This window comes from Sciurus vulgaris (assembly GCF_902686455.1).
Source record: "Sciurus vulgaris genome assembly, chromosome: 18".
NCBI classification, from domain to species: domain Eukaryota; kingdom Metazoa; phylum Chordata; class Mammalia; order Rodentia; family Sciuridae; genus Sciurus; species Sciurus vulgaris.
This window is the reverse complement of record NC_136479.1, coordinates 26,086,815-26,108,012: the sequence shown is the minus strand read 5'-3', so window position 1 is coordinate 26,108,012 and position 21,198 is coordinate 26,086,815. Positions and strand designations below refer to the sequence as shown.

Genomic DNA, 21,198 nt, shown 5'->3' with positions numbered 1-21,198 from the left:
CCACTAGGGAAGGAACTCCCTTCTGTTGCTGGCTTGTGAGTTTTCCACAGTGAGTGTTGGATTTCGTCAAATGCTTTTTCTGGATCTATCTGGTGATGATGAGGCTTTAGTCCTTCTATCTCTTAGCACAGATGTTACAGGGGTTGATGTTCAGGTGCCAAACCAACCTTGCATTCCTGGGAGAAATCCCACCCATAGCATCTACTTGTGTGTGGCTGGCTTTGGTTTGCTACTTTGTTAAGAATTTTTGCCTCTTTGTTCTGAGACAGGTCCCATTTTTGTTCCTGTGACGTCTTTGTCTGGTTTTGGTATCAGGGAAAACACAGATCTCATAGAATACGTGTCAAATTTTCCCTTTCTTTTCCTAAAAGTTTCTGAAGGATTGATGCTTTTGTTGTTGTTGTTGTTGTTGTTGTTGTTGTTTTGACATACTTGACAGAATTTACTACTCAAGCCATCTGGGCCTGGGCTTTTCTTTGTGGGAAGATTTTAAATGAATTGGTCTTTTTTTTTTATTCAGATGTTCTGTTTTTTATTGAATCTGTTTTGGTGATTTTTGTCCCTCTAGGAATTTGTCCAGTCCATCTAAATCGTCCACTCTGCTGTCATAAAGTAGTGGGTGATATTCCTTCAGGTTCCCGTTTGCACTGCCAGGTGCGGGTGGCCCTCTGGGTGGACTGTCCGTGAGTGTCAGCTGCCACGGTGCCGTCACGTCACTCCTGCTCTCCTCCCAGTGGTCCTGTCACTCGGTGAAAGCTCACTTGCTTCAGGTGCTGCTCGTTCTGTGTGGCCCTCGGTCTGGGCCCTTCCCTCCCCCTCCCCTCCTTCTTGGAAACAGGCAGAGTCACACTGGAGCTCCCGGGTTGGGGACAAAGGAAGCACCAAGCTACGGAGGGGGCTCCTGAGCACGAACCTGGGGAAGAGCCCAGAAGGGGCGTCGGGAGGGCAGGGAGCAGGGTGGTCAGTGTGGAGGGAGGGGGCCTCGTCCTGGGCATGGCCAGCCGACCACAACATCCGGTGTCACTGGGTGAAAGGAGGAGCTCCTCAGGGAGCTCGAGGGGGTAGCGACCAGCCTGGGCCTCAGTTTCCTCTCCCAGCTGGGCCCTGACTCTTCCTCTCTTCCTGGGAGTCTTCCCAGGAACTCCCTTGGCCAGCTGGCTGGGTCCAGAAGCTACTATGGGATCAGCAGGAGGGGGGCAGGAGGGGATGGTGTGTGTGCACACGTGTGTGCTTCATGGCTGAGCAGGTGCCAACCTCCCCCAAAGGAGGGCATTATCCCAAGTCAGGACACTCAGGGTCACAGAGCCCAGAGGAGGTGACGGGATACAGGATGGGGCTGGAGTGCCCAAGGCCCTCCTCTGCCCTCAAGGCCAGCTCCTCTAGATAGGCACCGCTAGGAACCGGGATGGTACTTCCCAACCAGTCCCTGATGTGTCCACGTGCACATGACGGCCCTCTCCATGCTCCTCGCTCTAAGGTACTGTGTCACTAGGGCTATGACGCTGACTCCCTCACCCACTCATTCTGGTAGTTGCAAAGAGGGGCATGAAAAGACAGGGTCACCCTGGTGCCACGCAGGACAAGGGTGGGAGGCACCTGGTGAACTGGACCTTGATGGGGTAGTGAAGCCACGGGTGTGGGCAGAAGTGGGAGGGGCTGCCAGGGCGCCGCTCTGAATGCCGAGGGGGCTGGGAGGAAGCTCGGGCTGGGTCGGCACTTCCAGCAACTCCTGGGCCTGGGGGGTGGGGAGCAGCCTGCATCCTGGGCATGTAGAACCCTGGGCTGGAATGGAGAGTGTGGGGCTGGAGGCTGGCCCAGGCAGGCAGCCTGGACCCCACTAGCCAGTTGCCCTCCACCCCGACAAGCAGCTCTTCCCTGCCATTCCCTGGTGCAGGGCAGACTCGCCAGTATCAGCTCTCTGGTGTCCCTTCCCCTTGAGGTTCAGCTCTCGCTTCCATAAAATGGGAGTGGGGTTCAGAGATTGGCAGAGCTGGGTTCCGGACGTGTGGATGTGGGCCTGGACCAAGTCACTTCCCTCCTGCCTGCCTGTCTGTGAAATGGGCATGCAGTCCCTGTGTGGAGAGTCACAGAGGCACTGGCCTGCCATAGGCCCAGGGAGTGAGGGTCTGTAGCAGCAGGTGGCTGGATGGTTGGGGTGGGATAGGAGCTGAGGTTCCACCTGGGAGGCGGGCTGAGGTTTAGGATTTTGTGACTCTGTGCACCTGTGCTAGCAGACATACTGACACATGCCTGCCTGTGTGGGTGCATGTCAGGGCGTGGGTGACATGACCAACCGCATGCTATAAAGGTGCACCTTTTCCTGTCTCCGGGCAGCTGCCCAGCGCCGGGGCTGCCTGTTCCAGGGGCCTCCCATTTGATCCCTGACTTGCGTGGATTAGGTCAGTGGCCGCCCTGGATTTCTGGTGAGTTGTTTTTCTAAAAGGCTGTCTCTGGCTAAGCACATCCTTCAGATCCAGCATGTTCTTGCTCTGTGGGGACACCATAAGGTGGGAACCAAAATAAGCCCAGACGTTGGCAAATGTCCCCGGAGTCTATCCCTGAGTCCCACCTCCCCACCCCCACAGGACGGGGGAGCCAGGCAGCTCCCAGACCCAACAGGTGAGGGTCCCTCCAGAGCCCAGGCAGCTCCACATGCACCTTCCTCTTAAACCTCCATCCGCTTGACTGAATTCGCAAAAAAAAAAGAAAAAAGCAGGCAAGTTCATTTCACAGAACTGGAGCCCTCAGACTGAAAGGTCTCACATCCATCAGCACCACACAGAACCCGAACCTGCCACCTGCTCCAGTCTCTGAGGGTGGAAGGGGCCAGGGCCCAGGGAGGGCATGCAATGCACACACATGTGAACATGGGCACACGCGTGCGCATGTCCTGTACTCACATGGACACTGCTCTACACCCACACCCACTCGTAGCTAAGATCCAAGAGTCATGTCCCCACATGCAGATGCGGGTACCGGGGGAAGTGGGCCCTGAGCTCTGCCCTCACTAGCATCCCCAGGGATCCCAAGGGGTTTGTCTCCCCCCAAAATAAATCTCTGAAATGTTAGTGGATGTCAAAGGGGAAACAGGATTTGCTTTATGCAATCTTACTCTCCAGAGCTGTGTCCCTCGTCTCCTAATGGATATAAATGGGAAAATGGGTTTTGCTTTACAGAATATTTTTCTCCGCCGGAACATGGCTCCAATGTTTTAAGCAATGTTGAAACAGAAGTTTCACGCCCCTGCGTCTCCCCGTCACCAGCCTCGTCACCCCAGTTTAGGCCACCTCCCAGATATCAGCAGTCTTTTAATGAAGACTCGTAGGCTTCAAATCCTTTCTTCACCTACAGCCAGAGGGGCTGTTTAACAAACACGTCCACTGGTCTCAGCTGCTACAAACCCCAAAGCTTCTCCAGGCAACTAGAATAAGACAGGCTCTTCCCAGGAACTCCGACACCCTGGAAGCCTGGACCCTGTGACTTCTCAGCTGGCCTCCTAGCCCTGTGCTCGGCCACACTGGCCTTGCTGTTCCTCCAACGTGCCCGGCTCCATGCCACCTCAGGGCTCTGCACCTGCCGTTTCTTGTCCCAGCATCCTCTTTCCCTGCCTCCTCATTCCACAGAAAACAGAGGTCTCCTGCCCACCAGCCCTGCCCCCCTCTGCTACCACAAGACACCGTCACTGCAGGTCTGAGTGAAGGTCCCCTGGGGCAAAATCAAAAGTGCAGGGAATTCTGCAAGCAGCAGAGAAGCTTTGTTTTTTCCAGAACACGTGTTGACAATTTCTTTTCGGTGCTGGGGATTGAACCCAAGGCCTTGTGCGTGCTAGGGAAGCGCTCTACCACTGCGCTACACCACCAGTCTTCACCCTAAAGAGGGGAGGCCAAGGCTCAGGGAGGGGAAGGGACGGCCCCAGCCACACGTGCATCAGAGGCTCCACAGTCTCAGTCTCCCTGGCCAGGGCAGTCTTTGAGACCAGAGCACCCCACTCTGGGCTCTGCTCCCAGCCCTGGCACCCAGGGCATGGCCATTGCCTTAGATCCATTTAACACATGGAAGCACCAAGGCATGGGGAGGCAAGGGGCCTGCTCCCAGGTCATATGACTGGCAAGAGGCAGAGCAGCCCTGGACCACCTCCTGACCTGCTGCTGGGACCCCACCAGGGGCTTCTGTGGGCTGCCACACCTGAGAAAGTTCCCTCAAGGGGACGGCACAGACCCTGACCCAGACCCCAAGCAGGAAGAACCAACAAATAGAGGGTGAGGGTGACCTCTCTCCTGGAACCACAGCAGACCAAGAAGTTAGGGGTTCCTGGGGACACTGGACAGGAGCCACAGTACCCTGATGCTGCCATAAGTGTCCCCACCCCACAGAGGGCAGCCAACCTCACATGAGGTGGTCAGGAATCAAGGCTCACTTTTTCTGACATGCCCAGGGAGCTTCCTGAGCCACATCAGCTGGGTGCATCTCTCGGTCAGTGCTCTGACTTCCCAGATGGGGCCCAACTAGGAGCCCCAGCACAGAGTCTGGACTATGGTCCAGGTTCAGGAGACACATCCTGAAGGCCCCAGGCCCTCGGGCTTCCAGGAAGATCTTTGGAGGCACCTGGCAGAGTGTCTGTGCTGGGGCACATCCAGGGCACTGATTGAGTCCCTTCCCCAGCAACAGGGGCCGTGAAGGCACACAGCTGTTGCTCACAGTGTCCGAAGGTTTCCTCACGACGCATCCTGCATGCAAGGCCTCTACAGCACCCACCGTGGGCTCGGGCAGGGTCCAGAGAGCCTGACAGGCGGCCCTGACCCCTCTCCATACAGGGTTCCCAGCCCCAGGGCCAGCCAGGAGCTGTCCTCTTCCCTCGTGTGGGGTAGGCATGCGGCTGCCTGCGCTTGTGTTTATTAAACTAGAAGAAGTTAATGACTAAGAGGTGCCTGAGTTTGATCCTGCTGAAAATAAAACTCAGAGCTGTCGGTAAACATGAGGGAGCCTCCTGGCTGTCAGTCATCTCCGGGGTTCCCATCCTAGGCAGGATTCCGGCTGGATCCAACCGCTTCCAAAGGTGGGGGCGGTGCTGGCCAGGTGTGTGCACTGCGTGGGGCAGGTCCTGGAGCCTCCGGTCACCCCGTCCCTGCCCTAGTGAGAAGCTCTCACCTCCCTCAGTGCTCTGGAAATGCTTACGATCCCACTGCCCTTTACGGAAGAACCACCGGAGGGGGCACGTGGCAGAGATGTGCTTCTGAGGGCTGGGGGCTCTAGAGGGGGTGAGCCACAGTGGACTGCATACCCTCCCCTCCAGCCTGGGAGTCATGGGCAGGGCACAGGGTCCCCATCAGTAAGAGGTCTAAAAAGACCCTGGCCCTCCCTGATTTGAGGAGGGAGGTCAGGCGCAGGGGCAGAGGTGGTCTGGGCACAGGGCCGGGCCTTCACAGCCACCTGCTCTGACACTGGCTCACTGTCCTACTGGGCCTCAGTTTCTCCTCTGTCTGGTGGAGGGATTGCACCAGAGGCTCTACCAGTTCAAAGGCCAAAAGCTGGTGGGCTGAGCTGATGGGTGCTTCCCGGCCAGGCTGTGGCTCGCCAGCCCCAACCCTCGCAAACCCAGTCATTTTGGGAGAGAAGAAGCAAGGCCATGTCCCTGCCTCAGCGTCCAAAGTCCTTCTACCGGGCTCTCCCTGCGGCTGCCAGCGACCATTCCGGAGCTGGCTGAGGAAGCTGCCTGCAGCAAAAACCCCCAGGGGAGCGGACGCTCACAGTCCAGTCCTCGGCCGGCCAGCACCCTCCAGCCCCAGAGGCTGGCAGAGCCCCCTCCCCAATTCCTGCCTGCACTTTAAGGGCAGCCCGACCCCTCCTCAGCAAGGGCCCCAGGCTCGGGGCAGAGGACCTTGGGGATAATTCACAGGGCAGTGGGCCCCTGAAGAAGAACTGGGCCAGGAGTCCTGAGGAGAGAAGGCTCATGGTCAGGGCAGGAAGGGAGGCTGAGTCACTGAGACTCGGGGCCCCCAGGACTGAAGAGCCCCAGGAGTCACACAGGTGGGCAGAAGAAGGGCTGCTGGAGTGGCTGGGTGCTCCACCCCTATGACTCAGTTTCCCCACCCACTCCCGTTCACCCCCAGGGCACTGAGGGAGCAGGGAGAGGAGCCAGGACTATTCTGTATCTACCTAAGAAGGCCCAGCAGGCCCTGCTGGGCTTCCTGCTGAACTTGGTATTGTTCTGGCTCCTCTACACAGAGGCACAGCCTGCCCCGGGACAGACCTGAGGGGAGCAGACAAGGCCTGTCCTGGCCACTATGAGACCTGAGTGCAAGCAGTCACTCCACCACTCACTTGCCCTTTGTCCTTGGGCAACTGATGCTGGACCCTTCTGGGAAATGGAGCAGGACCTGCCGAGCTCCGCCAGGAGGGAGCATGCGTGTTTGTGTGTCTGCTGCCGCCCCATCTCTGGACCATGGTGTTGTCCCAGGCTCCCAGCAGAGCACACAGTAGGCTCTTCCAGTGGCTCTTTCCCAGTGGCTCTTCCAGCTCAGATGTCCAGGAGTCCCAGGCTGGTCTCCCCAGCTCCTGCCCTGCCCACCCCTTCTGGGAGACCAACAAGGGCTCAGAGTTTCAGAGAAGTAACTGGGGATGGGACTGAAGAGAGGCACCACATGGTCGCAGCTGCCACCACTTCTTTCCCCCCTCTGGTGCCTCTGGTTAGCACAAACTGCATGGGGAGAAGAGCTGTCCCAGCAGCCAAGGGCACCCCTGCCCTGCTCAAACTCCTGACCTGAACCAGCACAGCAGGACACAGCTGAGCCCTGTCCACTCTCTGCCCCTGCTCACTGTGTAACTCTGGACCACACCCTGCCCTGTTATGGCCTCAGTCTCCCCCTGCGTACCTTGGGATGGATGACATCAAAATCCCTGCACTGGCTCCCCCAACAGCCACCCAACAAAGAGCCACCCAAGGCCAGTTGACATCCGAGGCTCCAGTGGAAGAAACTGAATCCATGACAGAAAACAAAAGGGGAAGGGCAAGAAGGGGGAGATGACAATGTATCCAGTGTCCGCGGCAACGCCATCATCCGTTCCAGGTTCACGGCTGGAAATTTATGGCCCCCGTCACCTGGCCCTGGAGATCTATCTCCTGCCTGTCACTTGCTAGCGCTTCTCATCCCTCTGTACATATTCATACACCACCCACCCCGGCGCCTGCGGGGTCTGCCTGTTTGTTTTCGTGGAAAAATATGAACACCCCAGGTCCCGCATCTCTGCTCATAAATTTCTCCTGATGCTCTGGTATCCGTGTCTGGAGACACTCACAAATAAGGTCCCCTACTAATGGGGATGGTGTCCCTTGGGGTGAGGGAGGACTACAGGCTGGGGGCAATGACCCAGGGAGACGGGAGAAAGGTTTTTTTGAGTGTTTGGAAAATTCTACTGGAATCTAGGGCTTGTGTGTGCAGGTGCGTGGACACTGGGGACAGGCCCAGACACAGGCACCTGGCCCCGGCAGAAGCTCTGATAGTACTCCATTGATCTAAGTCTCCGTTGTATTTCAGGTCCCACTAATTTTTCTCTTTTGCACTTGGGTTCAAAGACTCAGGGTCCAGGGATTTAGGCCCGATGACTCCAATGCCAAGGTCCAAATGAGGGGCTACTCTGAACTCAGTCCTAGATTCTCCTTGGGGGAGGGAAATGGGGCTCAGCCTTTCCCCAGACCAGGTGTGGGAAGCCCACTTCCAAGACACTTCAGAAATTGCTGTTTTCTAGAGTCCTGTGGGGACGGAGGAAAGGAGCTTCATACTCCCTCTCTCCTCCAGCCCCTGCCATCCCTCTGGGTCTGTCAGGCCAGGGAGTGTGGCTCTAGTGAAGGTGACCATTCCAGCCTCTCTCAGAGTCACGACCTGCCTGTGCTTGGCCTGCTGTATCATCTTGAAGGATTCGCAAGTGTTCCTGCTGCTGGTGCCGGGGAGGTACGGAAGCCTGAGGCAGCCAGAGGAGTGGGCTGGATCACCAGTCTTTCTGCTCTGGAGACCCTGAGGCCTTCTGCCTAACAGGGCATCCAGACCTCCCTGGCCACTATAAAGGGACCAAAGTACTGAGGTCCTGGCCAGGCTCCAAATCCCCTTCAAGGGGAGGTCCTCCTCTAAAGCTCTGGGTCATTTGGAGTTTGGTGAAGAGGTACAAACCTGGGGTGGGACTTATGAGTCCATCTCCTCAATACTTGTTCAATTAAAAGATGAGAGCAGGAAGGACCCAGGGAAGAGGAGGCCAGGGGGCCAGCTAGGCAGAAAAAAATGGTTATTTGTGGTTTTAAAGAGACACAAACCCCATTCAATTTGTTTCCTCTCGGTGCTGGGTAGAGGCTGGGAGGGCGCCTCTCTAGGAGGCAGTTTCCACAAGACACAAAGGTGGGAAGTTTCACCCTTTGTGCTTCTAGATCTGCATCCATCTAGTGCTCCTGTTTCCAATGTTCCCAGGAGCTCCTGGAAACTTTCTGCACAGCCCTCTTTCAGAGTTGGGATCAAGCAGCACACACAGCCAACTGGTTCTGTTTGGACATGTTGGAAGACACGGTTCCTTCACCTGAGACTTGGTGGGAAGGTATATACCTGGGCTAGGCTCCCAGCATGAAGGAAAGGTCTCCTGGACCCTCACTTCACAAAAGGCATTATCATTATATTCCCATCTTACAGATATGGAAACTGAGGCTCTATGTCACCTAACCCAAGGTCAAGCAGTAGATGCCTAGAAGGGTCTGATTTTGATCTCAGAAGCTATCATTTCCTGTGTGTGTTAGAGGGGGGACTTCAGACAGAGCCCCAGGGCACCACCCTCAGCAACAAGCAGGATCAAGTGGAGACCCTAGAGTCAGGCTGGAGGAAGTAAGTTCAGCAGCACACCTCCACACCCCACCCAACAGAGGCATGACCATAAGTACCACCAAGTTGGGAGCAAAGTCCCCCACTCCTATGCCAGGGTTTCTTCCCACTGGTACACACCGCAGAATGTGTTCCCTCCCAGAACGTGGCCAGTCCTGGCTGCTAAGTGAGGAGGCTCTCCAGATCTTGACGGTGGCTGCGGGGACAGGGATGGTAATGTCGGCAGGATAGGGGTCAGGGGCTCAGGGGCAGCACCACTGTTTCCAGGAAGAGCAAGGGCTGCCGAGGGTAGAGGGCAAAGGCTCTGGGAGCAGGCTCGGGTGAGGCGGCGAAGGGGGGAGGGGACGGCGAGGGGTAGAAGTGATGGGGAAGGGGCAGCTCCAAGAGAGCAGAGATTGTGCGGGCTGCGGTAGTGACTCAGGCGACAGCCGGACCCCGACCCTGGTCAGCTCTGCCTGGCAGGGCCAGCACCGGATCCACCGCCAAGTTCTTCCAACTTTGCCCGCTGCGCTGGGATCGCGCGCGGGGCCCGGGGCGCATCCGGAACCCGAGGCGCACGCAGAACGCGCGAGGTTGCACAGAGGCTCGAAGTGAAGGGGCCTGCTCGATGCCCTGGGAGTGGCCGGGGTCCCACGCCCCCCGGCTCGGCTCCCGATCATGCTCCGACGCGGGCTCCACGCTTACCTGCCTGGCCCGGCCGCCGTTCCGGGGCTGCGCCCGCGGCCGCTGCCGCCGCCGCCGCCGTCCTTCAGGCTCTAACTTCGCTCCCGGGATTGAAATTCCTCCCCAGCTTCGCCCATCGATCTGCGCGCGCCCCGCCCCTCGCCGCGCGGCCGGGGGGGAATTCGCTCCCGCCGCCCTCCCCCTGCCGCCCGCCCTCGCTCGCCCGCGCTCCTCCACCCCCCTTCCGCGGCTCGAGTCCGGCTCCGCGCCGCGCGCCCTCCGCTCCCTCCTCCGCCTCCCCAGCCCCTCTGCTCTCGCGCTCGGCTCGCCACCGCGCTCCTCTCCGCCGAGCCAGGGCTAGAGCTCCTCGGACAAGCTGGGGGGTGTTAGGAAGCACAGAGGGGCATCCTCGCGGTCCCTCCCACCACATCTAGATGGGGGGGGGGGGCAGTTGTCGCCTGAACGAGCACGCACGACTCCCACCACTCAAAGCCAAGCCAAGACATTCTCAGGACCTTGGTGCTCCCATGGGTCGGGCCCAAATCCCAGAGGACTGGGACCTAGGGGCGGAGAACCCAGGAAGCAGAGAGGGCTGTCTCCCAGTCCTGGCCCCCTCCTTCACTCACTCACCCCAACCTCTGGGATGACTTGCGGGGAGGGCTCTCGAATACTCCTCCGACTTGGCCTGATACAACCTGCGTGAGCCGAAGCCCCCCCCCCCCGCCCCGTCCGCGTGTTACAGGAGGGGAAACGGAGGCAGGGGAGTTCCAGAGGGTTACCCCACGCCACACAGCGCATCCCAGAAGGAGAGCGGGGACCCTCAGGACCGAGCCCTCTGGACGTCTCACCCTGCCGGCATGCCTAGACTGCTCTGGACAAGTCCGGTTCGCCCCACCCGCGCCTTCGCGGGCTCCCATCCCTTCAGTCGTCCTCGCGGGGGCCCCCTCCCCGCTTCCCGTCCCCCGCCCGCTTCTGATTCCCGGCCTCAGTACCCCCGGCACGCTCTCGCTCCTCGCCAGCAGCTGGGCAATTCACCGAGCATACAAAAGAGTTGACTCAATTCAAAGGCAGCAAATCAAGATAAATCCTATCGTGTGTGGGGACCGGAGAGGGAATGTGAATGAACGCCCACAGCACCAGCGAATCCTATATGGACTAGCCTGGCCCCGGGGGTGGCTCCAGGCGGCAGGGCCCGACCTGACCTGGGTATGGAGTGTTTGTCAGGAGCCTCAATGGGGTAGTGGGCTTTGACCTCCCCTCCCGCTGCCAGGACTTCCAAGTACTGGCTGGAATTTAGGAATTTAGGGCTTTGTGGCCTCCTTCTGCCAGGTGGGTGGGGCTCCTGGGGGGTGTGGATAAAAACCATTGTGCCCCCACAGTTATATGTGAGTCCTAGGGGTTTGTGTCATGGAAATGCATCACACCCAGGGTTGATGAGGCAGACAGAAGCGCGGGGGGCCTTCCCCATCGATGTAGCCTTTCTCCTACAGCTACCCAGAACCTGGACTCCAGTCACAGCCAGGCCCCAGGTCAAGGGCAGGCCCTTGCTCATCTTCCAGATAGATGCTGGAAGCCTGTGATGTGCCAGACCTGAGCCCATGGACCCTGGGGTGGGAAGCAAGGGGGCATCCTTTCCTCCCTGCCAGGTCTAAGAGGCCTCCCCAGTTGCTGTTCCACCTAGGGAAAAGGCAAACATCCGCCAGAGTCTCCCTGGTCACTCTTGCAAGGTTCTCTGGACTGGCCAGCCGTGGGAAGGGAATGAATAGGAGCGACCTGAGGCCCGGTCTCACCATCAGCCAGCCAAAGGCAAACCTCTGAGAGAAGTGGCTAGCTCCCAGGTCTGGCAGGCTCCCCCAGGCCTGAGCTGGCAAAGCACAGTTGGGGGTCTGGAAGGAGTCCTTGGGCTATTGAAGGCCGTAGCCTCTGTGCCAGGGACTGTGCTGGGTGTCTGGCCTGAACTACACCAGGACCTCCCCTATACCAGCAGGCACAGGGACTGCGAACCCGTTTCTGTGGAGTACAGCGGAGACCGAGGTCCATAGTGCTCTTGATCTGTACTCCTGGACCCCTAGGCAAGTACGTGGCCATTCAGGGTCATACATGAGGGGCGAGGCACTAGAGGTCAGCTACAGGAGGGAGTAGGGGTCCCTGCCGAAGAGTCCGAGAACCCGCGCCAAGCCGAGCGCCCAGCTTGGGGCGGGGTGGGGGACGCGCAGGATTGGAGGTGGGGTCGACCGGCAGGGGGTCGGATCCTCCCTGCTGCGCTCCCACCCCAGACAGAGGCTGCTACCGAGTCCCCGGAGTCCCGCGGTTCCGCCCCTCCCCCGTGGTCGCGCGGATGGGCGGATGGGAGGCCTGAGTATAAGTCATTAATTCTGTTACAGAGGCGCCGCGCGAGGATATCTGTCAGGGACCCAACACCTCGCTCCACGCCCCCTGCTCCTCCCCTAGACCCAGAGCAGCGGAAAGGATGCGACACTTCGCTTACCAAGCTGAGGCTGCTGGAGCCCGCACGCGAGCGCTGGAGGGCGTCAGGGTCCCGGAGTTAACTGGGAGGGGGCGGGGCCGGCTACCAGCCCTGGGGACAAAGATCCCCGAGCTGTTTCGGGTCTGGGCTCTGCAGATCCCGAGACCGGAAGAAGTACCACGTACTACTTGTCCCCCAAATCCTAGAACCCACTAGAGCTCTGACCTGAGGGTTGGGTGGGGTGGGGGGTGGAAGCATCGGAACCTTCTCAGGCCCTCAGGCTGCGCGAAGGCTACGCTGGTCCGGGCGACATTGACTAGCCGCCTTCGTACACATGCAAGGGTAGCTGCACCCCCAAAATCCTTTTGAGAGCCTCTCAGGTCCCCTCTATGCTCCTTAGCCCCCTCGGCTGTCCCCGTTGGCCCCCAGCCCCCTTAGATGGGCTGGATGTGACTCGGCAGGGCAGGTGAATGTGTTGCGCCTGGGTGGTGGGTGGGAGAGACTGGTTACAGGAGATCCCCGTTCATCCTCGGCACGCTAGCCTCAGGGACTCACACCCATCCAGCCGAGGACTCGATTGGAAACCGTGCTCTGATCGCGCAAGTCGCCCGGGCCCCTGACGGGTGGCCACAGTCCAAAACAGACAGTTTGGAAAGAGAAAAAGTTAGGGGGCGACACCCCGAGACACTAGAGGAGAAAAAGGGAGGAGAACAGAAGGTGGGGAGGAAGGAAGGACAGCGTGAGGGACAAGAGCACTAGAGAGGGGTCACTCTGGGGTCTTGCACCAACCAACTAGTCCACCGCGCCGACTTCCTGGGACCGAGGCATTGGCGCCTATTAATAGCCGTGAGCCTGGTCTTTCCAGTTAGCTCGGCAGCGGCCCGCAGAACCCGGCAACCGGCTTAGGGTGGGGGTGCGAGTCCTGCAATACCTTTCCCAGAGCTTCAGCAGCGCGGGGCCGGCCGCTGCTTGCCCCAAGTCTGCAGCTTGAAGGTTAGTCTCCCACAGCCCACTCCCTCTCCACCTCCGACTATGAGGCCAGTTTCAAATTGCGGGGAGACAGTCTCTGGGCCAACTTGGGGCGCCGCGGCTATCCCTGTGCACTCAAAGGCGAGAACACACCCTTCCCTATCTCCCTACTCCGCCCACCTTTCGCTCTCGGAGCGCTCAGGAAAGTTTCGGGGTCCCTGTGGCACCTCCTAGCGCGAGGGGTCCCAAGCCCTGGCTTTTCGAGCCACCGCGTCGGGGAGGGAAGTTTGTACGCCCGGAGCTCGGCGACCGAGAACTTCAGGTGCGCCTGCCTTCGAACCCGGAGGGTGGGTGGGGGGCGCCCGCGAGCCGCGGACTAAACGCGCTGCATTCAAAGCCCCACGGGCGGGGGGACTCGGCTCCCGGGCGGACGACCAGGGCAGGGCACGGGGGCTGGGCAACCAGGGCAGCGAGAGCCGCTGGGGACCCGCGCCGCCTCCGCTGCCACGGGGAGAGCATCTTCCCCGCCCCCCAGGGGCAGGGACCTGTCGACCCTGCAGCTGCGGCAGAGTGGGTCCTCTCCCCCAACCCGGGGCAGCCTCCTCCCCGCAGGCCCCTTCCTACCTGAAGCCGGGTGTGGGCTGGGGGCTTGAGGCACGGTCACCGGCGAGCACAGCGCGCGCGCCCAGGTCCCCGGAGCGCGGCGGCGGCGGCTTCCCCTGCTTCCTCCTCCTCTTCCTCCTCGGGGCTCGCTGGCTCCAGACAGACCTCCTCCCCCTCCCGTCCTGCCCGCCCCTCCCGGAGCCCGCCGGGCTGGGCTCGGCCTGCGACGGGGAGCCGAGAGAGCCGGCGGGAGCCGGGCTGCGGCGCTCACTGCGTCAAGCGCGGGGCGAGCGCGGGGTGGCGGCGGGGACCGCGCGCTCGGAGCCCAGGGCCGGCCGGGCAGGCGGGGCAGCGGCGGCGCCGGCGACGCCGATGAGCCGGGCGGCTTTGGCTCCCGCTCCGGCCCGGGCGCGGTGGCGGCGGCCACGGCAGCGCCGAGGTTGTAGCACATTCTTTCTGAGCGTGAGGAAGGTTTAATGTAGGAGTCCGCGCGGGGAGGGCTGGAGGAGAGGGCGGGGGCCGGGGGGCGGCCGGAGGCGCGGGCGGCGGGTGTCGCTGTCCGCACGTCGGTGGACGGAGGGGGTTGTCCGGAGGGGGACACGGAGGGGAAGTTGCAGGGAGCCGTGGGGAGGGCGTGAGAAGCCGAGAGGCCCCCAAGCCCTTTCCTCTCCGCCCCGCTCTGCGCCCCCTGACCCCCCCGCAAGCCACCAGCTGTTCCGAGGCTTCCCTGAGGAGCCGAAGCCCCTGAATGTCTAGGGGTTGGGACCCTTCGTGTCAATGGGAGGTGGATACGTGAGGCGGGGACGTGCACGCGCTTGCGGACACGGCTGTGCACACACACACACCGGGAACCGCGTGGAAGTTGACCCGAAGTCAGACCCCGTGTGGGCGCGCGCGTCCGTGAGTGTCAATGCACAGCCCTCAGGGGCGCGCGTTTCGTGGGGTGGGGAGGGCCGGGCACATCCTGAGGGTGGGGCGAGAATGTAGTCAGGCCCTCTGGGGCCCAATGCCCTCAGGGACTCGCTCTCCCCCAAGGTCGCAGACCCCCTCCCACTGCCCCTCCCCCCCTCATCGCCGGTCCCCACCCCCTTTCAGCCGAGAGAAGGGGGCGCGTGAGATCAGCCTGACACCTTCCGAATCCCGGAAGATTCGGTTTAGTGGATTTCCCTCCCACCAATCCTCTCTACATTTCTTTCCCCTCCAATTCCCGGAGGATCCGAAATCGCTCCCTCGGGTTCTAAGCGGAGGTGCCCTCCTGATCTCCCTGAGCACTCTCCAAGCGGCCACGTAGTCTCCCTGGGCGGCTCCCACTCCCCACCGCCCCTTCCTCAGCCGGCAGCTTTTGCGTTGGGTAAAAATTCCAAATCAGGCTCAGGAGCGCCCTCGCGGGGTACCGCCTGACCTTAGTTTCCCGAGCCCCGTGTGCGAAGCTGCAGAACCCCGGACCCCGCCGGCAACGCTGGCGCGACCCTCCGAACGCCACTCAGCGCGGCGGGGGCCAGGTTACCTGGACCAACCTCGCAAAGACGCGGAGAGGCGGCGACCCGGGCTGTGCGCGGGAGTGCGCTCTGTAAAGCTCAGGAGGCTGCCGGGGGTAGGGGGCTACCGCCTGGGGCTTCCCTCCCGGAGTGGCCCGGGACAGGCGTGGGAGTGGCGCAGGAAGCTTTTAGAAGCGCTATCAGAGGGCCAGGGATGGATGCCTGGGAGCTCCGGTCCAGGGGCCGATACAGCGACCGCTCCGCAGCCCATAAACTCCGTCCGGCCTGCGGCTCCGGGCTGCACTAGCTCCTCGCACCAGACCCTGCGCCCCGCCGGTCTCTTCATTCCTGCGAGACTGAGTGAACGAGACCCAAATCGGGACCAGGGGTGGAGGAGGGTCCTCCACATCTCCCCTGGACGCCGGTACCCGAAGGTGATGATCAAGGACGGAGTCACTGCCTGCCGGCTGTCCCATCCTTATCCATACGCGGGGGTACAGACCTCCAAGGAAAGGGGACCTGGAAGGCCGCAGAGCCTGGCCTGGGGTCTCTCTGACCAGGTCCTTGGTAGAGCTAGCCTGCCCCTCTGTGGCCTGCGGTAGCCTGGATGGGCGCGCGGCCCTTTTCTCTTTCCCCTCCCCAAATCGCCGCTGAGGCGTCTGCCCAGAAGTCCTGCCCCCGGGAGGGGAACTATCCTGGACATCCAGGCCGCTCCCGTATTTCATCCCCTAACTCCCTCTGCGGCTCTTGGAGATGTTGTTTCCTTGAGAGGACAAGAGACCCGGTTGGACCTGGCTGGCTAGGCTGCTGCCCCCACAAAAGGCTGCGACACCCCAGGTTGGGAATGGGAGACAGGTGGCAGACCCAGCACAGGCCCTGTGATGGAGCTGGAAGGGAGGTCCTAATGGAGTCCCTTCTCTTGGCCTTTTCCACCCTCCCTCTCTCCCTCCCTCCCTCAGTGTCTGTATGAGGCATTCTCTTTCCTCCTCTTTCCCTCTTTCTGTCTCTCCCTTCCCCCATCTCTCTCCCTCCTCCTCTTTTTTCTTCCTTCCTCCCTCTCCATGAGTGCCTCTGTCTCTCCCTGCTTTCCCTTTCCCATATACTCTCCCTCCCCCAAGTCTCCTCTTTCCTCCCAAGTCCCCCCACCTGTCTCTCCCTCCCCCTCTGTCTCTGCCTCTTTCTCTTCTCTCCCTCCTACTCTCCCTCTCTCTCTGTCCTCTCTCTCTAATGATCTTTCTCCTCCTGAAACCCCCCCAGCCTGATTCACTACCCAAAGGCAATGTGTGATGAACACCATGATCCCCACACCTCTGGTGGACACACCCCCTGACTCACTCTCAGCCATCCCCCTATGAGGAATGGCAGCTACCTGGACCAAAAGAACAGGAGCCTCCATGCAGAGGCCCTGCCTAAACTGCTGCTGATGTACCTGTTGCAGCTGGCCATGGTTGCACCCTGCCTGTCATAGGCATCCTGGGCCTATGTGGGACCCTTGCTAACACACGTGCACACACACTCACAGAATTTTAAGATTGGCCCCATGAATGGTGCTTTCTGCTTCATCCATTCATCCAGGTCTCACAACAACCCCAGAACACAGTTAAGATCTCCATGTCACAGATGGTGAAACTGAGGGGTTGAAGGGTGCTGTGCCAGGGTCATCAGAAACTGGGAACTGGCCAAGTCACAATTGAGATCCAGAGGATCCGACTCCAAAACCACAGTACTTAGTATTTCTTTCCTTACCTGCTCATGCTCACATTTATGCACACATGTCGACCCACTCATGCCTGCTCAGGCCTTTGCAAGGGTGTCTGCTGGACAGGGCACAGACTCGGCAAAGGACCTGGACCAACCAGATGGACAGGGATAGCAGGGATAGTGGCTCACTCTCTCTCTCCTGGGCCTGAGGCAGTTTCCAGGGCTCTGGGAGTTCCATCTGCCTTTCTGATGCCCACAATCTCCTCCTTCAGAATTCGACTGGCCAGGTGGGGGTCTAGTGAGCAGTCTTTGGGGGCATGCCTTTCAAGCGGGTTACCAGACATGGCCCCTTCCTCTTCCTCTCTTTTTTCCTGCTCCTACCCCAAAGCAACGGGACCAACCAGACATGATTAAAATCTCCAAAACTGGGAGCCAAAAATAAATCTATCTTTTCTCTTTATAAGCTGGAAAAAGAAATTATAGTGGCCCTACAGAGACCCCACTGGGAGGGAGACCAGGACTCCAACTGGGTCACGAAGAGTCTCATCTTTATGAAAATCACCACCATCTCTTGGCCCAACCAAGTGCTCACCTTGTTAGATTATCAATATTTTCCACCAGAGTAGCAGGCTTGAGAACTGACGGACTAATGACTCCACACAGTCAGATAAACAAGGACCCGCCTAGTAGCTCGACCATCTCTGCACCCCCAAGGGTGGCTCCTGGTGTCCTTTGTCCATGAGAGATGGCAAGGCTGGGAGTAAATGACCCAGGCAGGACAGTTCCCGGAGGACATTCATGGAAGGGGGAGTAATACAAGTGACTGAGATTAACATGGAGAAGACCCCACAGCCATCCTAAGAAAAATGGTACCCAGAGAAAAATGGTGACAATTTTTTTATCCCATACCCAGAGCTTCACGGCTACATCAACAAACACCCATAAATCCCCAAAGCCATAAAAGAAACACTGTCCAATTTGGATCCCAGGCAAAAAACTAATTTCCTCATATCTAAAAAGCTCTTACAAATCAATAAGAAAAATAGCCAAGAGGGGAAAAAAATAAGCAGAGATTATGAGACAAAAAAAAAAAAGGGAAATGAAAAGAACATTTAAAAAATCAGAAAGGGTCCACTCTGACCAGAAATGCAAATTAAAGCTATTCTGTGATGATGTTTTCACTCATCTGGTGAGTGGAGTTTAGGAAGTTTGAGGACATGTCCAAGGCATCATGCTGAAGAGTGGACACACTGGGCTGTGGAAATTCCAAACCCCACATCCTTTGGTCCAGCATTTACTTCTAGGAATGTGTCCTCCAGACACTGGTTGGGAACGTGTAAAGTGACGTTACATTGAACAGAGTTGTTTACTGAGGCACTCTTTTGTAACAGCAGCAGGCTGGAAACACCCTAAATGCCTGCAGATGGAGGGGCGGTTGGTGCTTGACTAGGTCATAGCCCATTCAGGCCTAGAGAGTCCAGCTAATCTGGGTCCTTCTCCAAGCTCATCCTTAAGAGGAAAGTTTGAAGGGGAGACCAATGTGTATGTACATTTTTTACATTTGTGTGCAAAAAGAGGAGAGCGAAAGAACATTTTATTTGCTGTGTGTGCATAGACGGATCTCTAGGGGGGACACCCAAGAAACTAGAAACAAGGTGCCTCCTGTCAGGGGGACAGCAGGCAGGTGGGAGAGATGCGCTTCTTAAAATATTATTTATTTATGGATAGTGAAATGCAGAGCTCTTAAGGCTTATGCAGTTCTATATGCGGTGGTTTACACAGTTCTATGAGTTTTGACAAATGTATACATCTGTTGTCATCACTGCCTGGATCAGTATTGAACACAGCCATCACCCCAGAAAATGAGACTGACTTTCGTGGTGTACCCATGCATGCTGTTTGAATTTTGGGCAATGTGCAGATGTTTCCCCTTATAATAAACTTGAATGGAATTCAAGAATGGAAATGAAAAATTGTTTCCTGTCATTTCTTCTCCTGCCTACAGAAACTCAGGGAAGCAAATCTTTCTACCCCTACTTCACAGGTGAGAAGATTGCATTCCCTGGGTGACCATGACTTGATCAGGGGACCCCATGGAGGAGTCAGGGCTTGAATCTAAGGCTGTTTTTTTTAAATGGCTTTTCTAAGGTATAAAGCACATACTGCATAATTCATCCCTTTAAGGTATACAGTTGGTGGATTTTAGTGTATTCACAAATTATGCAACCAACACCACTGTCTAATTTTAGGACATATTATCACTCCAAAAGGAATTCAGCACTCCCTACCACCCTAACCCTAGGCAACCTGCCCATCTGCTTTGTTCTTCTATGGATTTGATGGTTCCAGATATTTCATAAAGTGGAGTCAGACGAAATCTGGTCTTTTGTGACCGATTTATTTCACTGAGCATAATGGTTTTGAGGTTCGTACTTGGTGTACTGTGTGCCGGTATTTCATTCTTTTTTATTGCCTGATAATATTCAATTGTATGGTCATACCAGATTTTATTACCCTTTCATCAATTGACAGGCACTTGGGTGGTTTCCTCTTTGGGAACAGATGACCAGTGCAGTCATGAACATTCATGGACATTGCTTGTGGTCAGTGTTCCCAAGTCTGTGGGTATACACCTAGCACCGGGGCTGTTGGGTCACGTGGACCTCTTAACATTAACATTAACATTATGTTAAACATAAAATGCTTAACATTTTGAAGAACTCACAAACAACCTGCCAAGGCAGACACAATGTTTCACACACCTACCACAGCGTACTGGGTTTTCAACGTCTCCACATCCTCACCAACACTAGCTATCTTGTCATTTTTGATTATGGCCATCCTGATGGGTATGAGGTGGCATCTCATTATGGTTTTGATTTGCATCTCCCTGATGACGAGCGAGATTCAGTATCTTTTCATGTGCGTTTTGGTCATTTGCATATCTTCTTTAGCTAGATGAATATTCAGATTTTTGGCCCATTTTAAATCAACATATTTTTCTTTTTATTATTGAGCTGTCAGAGTTCTTTATATATTCTGGACACAAGTCCCTAATTAATACTTAACTTGCAAATATTTTCTCTCTTTCTGTGGGTTTTTTTTTTTAGACTTTCTTATTGGTACTGTTTGCAGCTCAGAAAGTTCTGATTTTGATGAAAACTCATTTTTTCTTCTGTTTCTTATGCTCTTGGTGAAGCCTTTGCCTGAGTTGAAGATTTACACTTAGTTTGTCTCCTCAGATCTGTATAGGAGTAGCTGATATTTAGGTTGTGGCTCTATTTTGATTTAATTTTGATATACATGGTGTGAGGTAGGGGTCTAAAGTCATGCTTTTGCAGGCAGACATCCAATTGTCCCAGCACTAATTACTGAAAGACTATTCTTTTACCAGTTGAATTGTGCTGGTACTCCTGTCAGAAATAAGTTGACTAAGGGTTTGTTTCTGGGCCCTCAATTCTTTTCCTTTGAAGTATGTACCTGCCCTTACAACAGTACTACACTACCTCCATCACCACACAAAGTTTTGACGTCAGGAAGGGTGAGTCCTCCAACTCTGTTCTTTTTCAAGATGGTTTTGAGTCTTTGGAGTCAAACCTTGCACTTGAACTCAATGTACAGTGCAAAACCCAGCTTGTCCTTCAGCCTCTCTGAGTAGCTGAGGCTCATAAGTAGCCCCAATCGGGACTGAGAAATACTATTCGTTAGTGAGGAATACACATCCTTTGTGTGCCAGGCACTACTGTAGGTACCCCACATCCATTTATTCAGCCCAGTGATGGGAGCTGGTTCCATTGCTGTCCTTATGCACAGTGAGGAGACCGAGGCACCAGGAGGTAGAAGAACTCACCCAAGGCCACACGGTCAGTGGACTGTGGCCCCTTCCAGTAGTTTGTCTGCAGAGCCCAGATTCTTTCTAGTTGTTTCTCTGCCTTGACTTTGACAATTTTCAAACACACAGGAAGTTGGAATCATGTTACAACAAAGACCCAGACATCTGCCACCTGTACTCCCCACTGACAGTCTGCTGTGCTTCTCTACCACATTTCTCCCTGAGTCCAACTGTCCATCAACCACTTTCCACATATACTGCAGATATCAGTGCCCACCAACACCTGTAAAGGACCCAGAGAATGGGGGCCACTGTCTCTGTCCAACTAATATTTGCTGGCTGCGTGAAGGTGGGAGGAAAGAGAGATGGAAGGCCAGATGGGCAGACAAGTTCCCAGCCCTGTGTTGGGCCCATTTTTGTCTCTGGTGTCCGGGAGCCTGGGGGCCTTACCTGGCACTAACAGGTGAAGTGGACGGGAGACCAGGTGGGCACCCCTTTCTCACCCCTGCGTTTTGAAGGCTGGGGTTGCTTTCCTCAGTATGGAAGGCAAATGGCCCAGAGCCCAGGCCTGTTCCCCTATGATTCATTCTGCTTGATTCTGACTAAAATGGGGCTTAATGAGAAGAT

At 57.0% G+C, this 21,198-nt stretch overlaps 1 protein-coding gene across 4 annotated transcripts in view; it reads right to left on the bottom strand.

The window, feature by feature from the left end:
- ELFN1 (extracellular leucine rich repeat and fibronectin type III domain containing 1) overlaps nt 1-14,000 on the bottom strand; it is a 64,508-nt gene extending 50,508 nt beyond the window's left edge. For 2 of the 4 annotated variants that reach the window (XM_079120626.1, XM_079120629.1), the window contains exon 1: nt 13,582-14,000. The gene's annotated coding sequence lies outside the window, so the exon portion shown is untranslated. Of the gene's footprint in view, nt 1-9,542; nt 9,678-13,137; nt 13,262-13,581 lie in introns of those variants that run through there. The other 2 variants (XM_079120628.1, XM_079120627.1) reach the window with 2 other exon arrangements.
- Nucleotides 14,001-21,198: the final 7,198 nt, after the last annotated feature.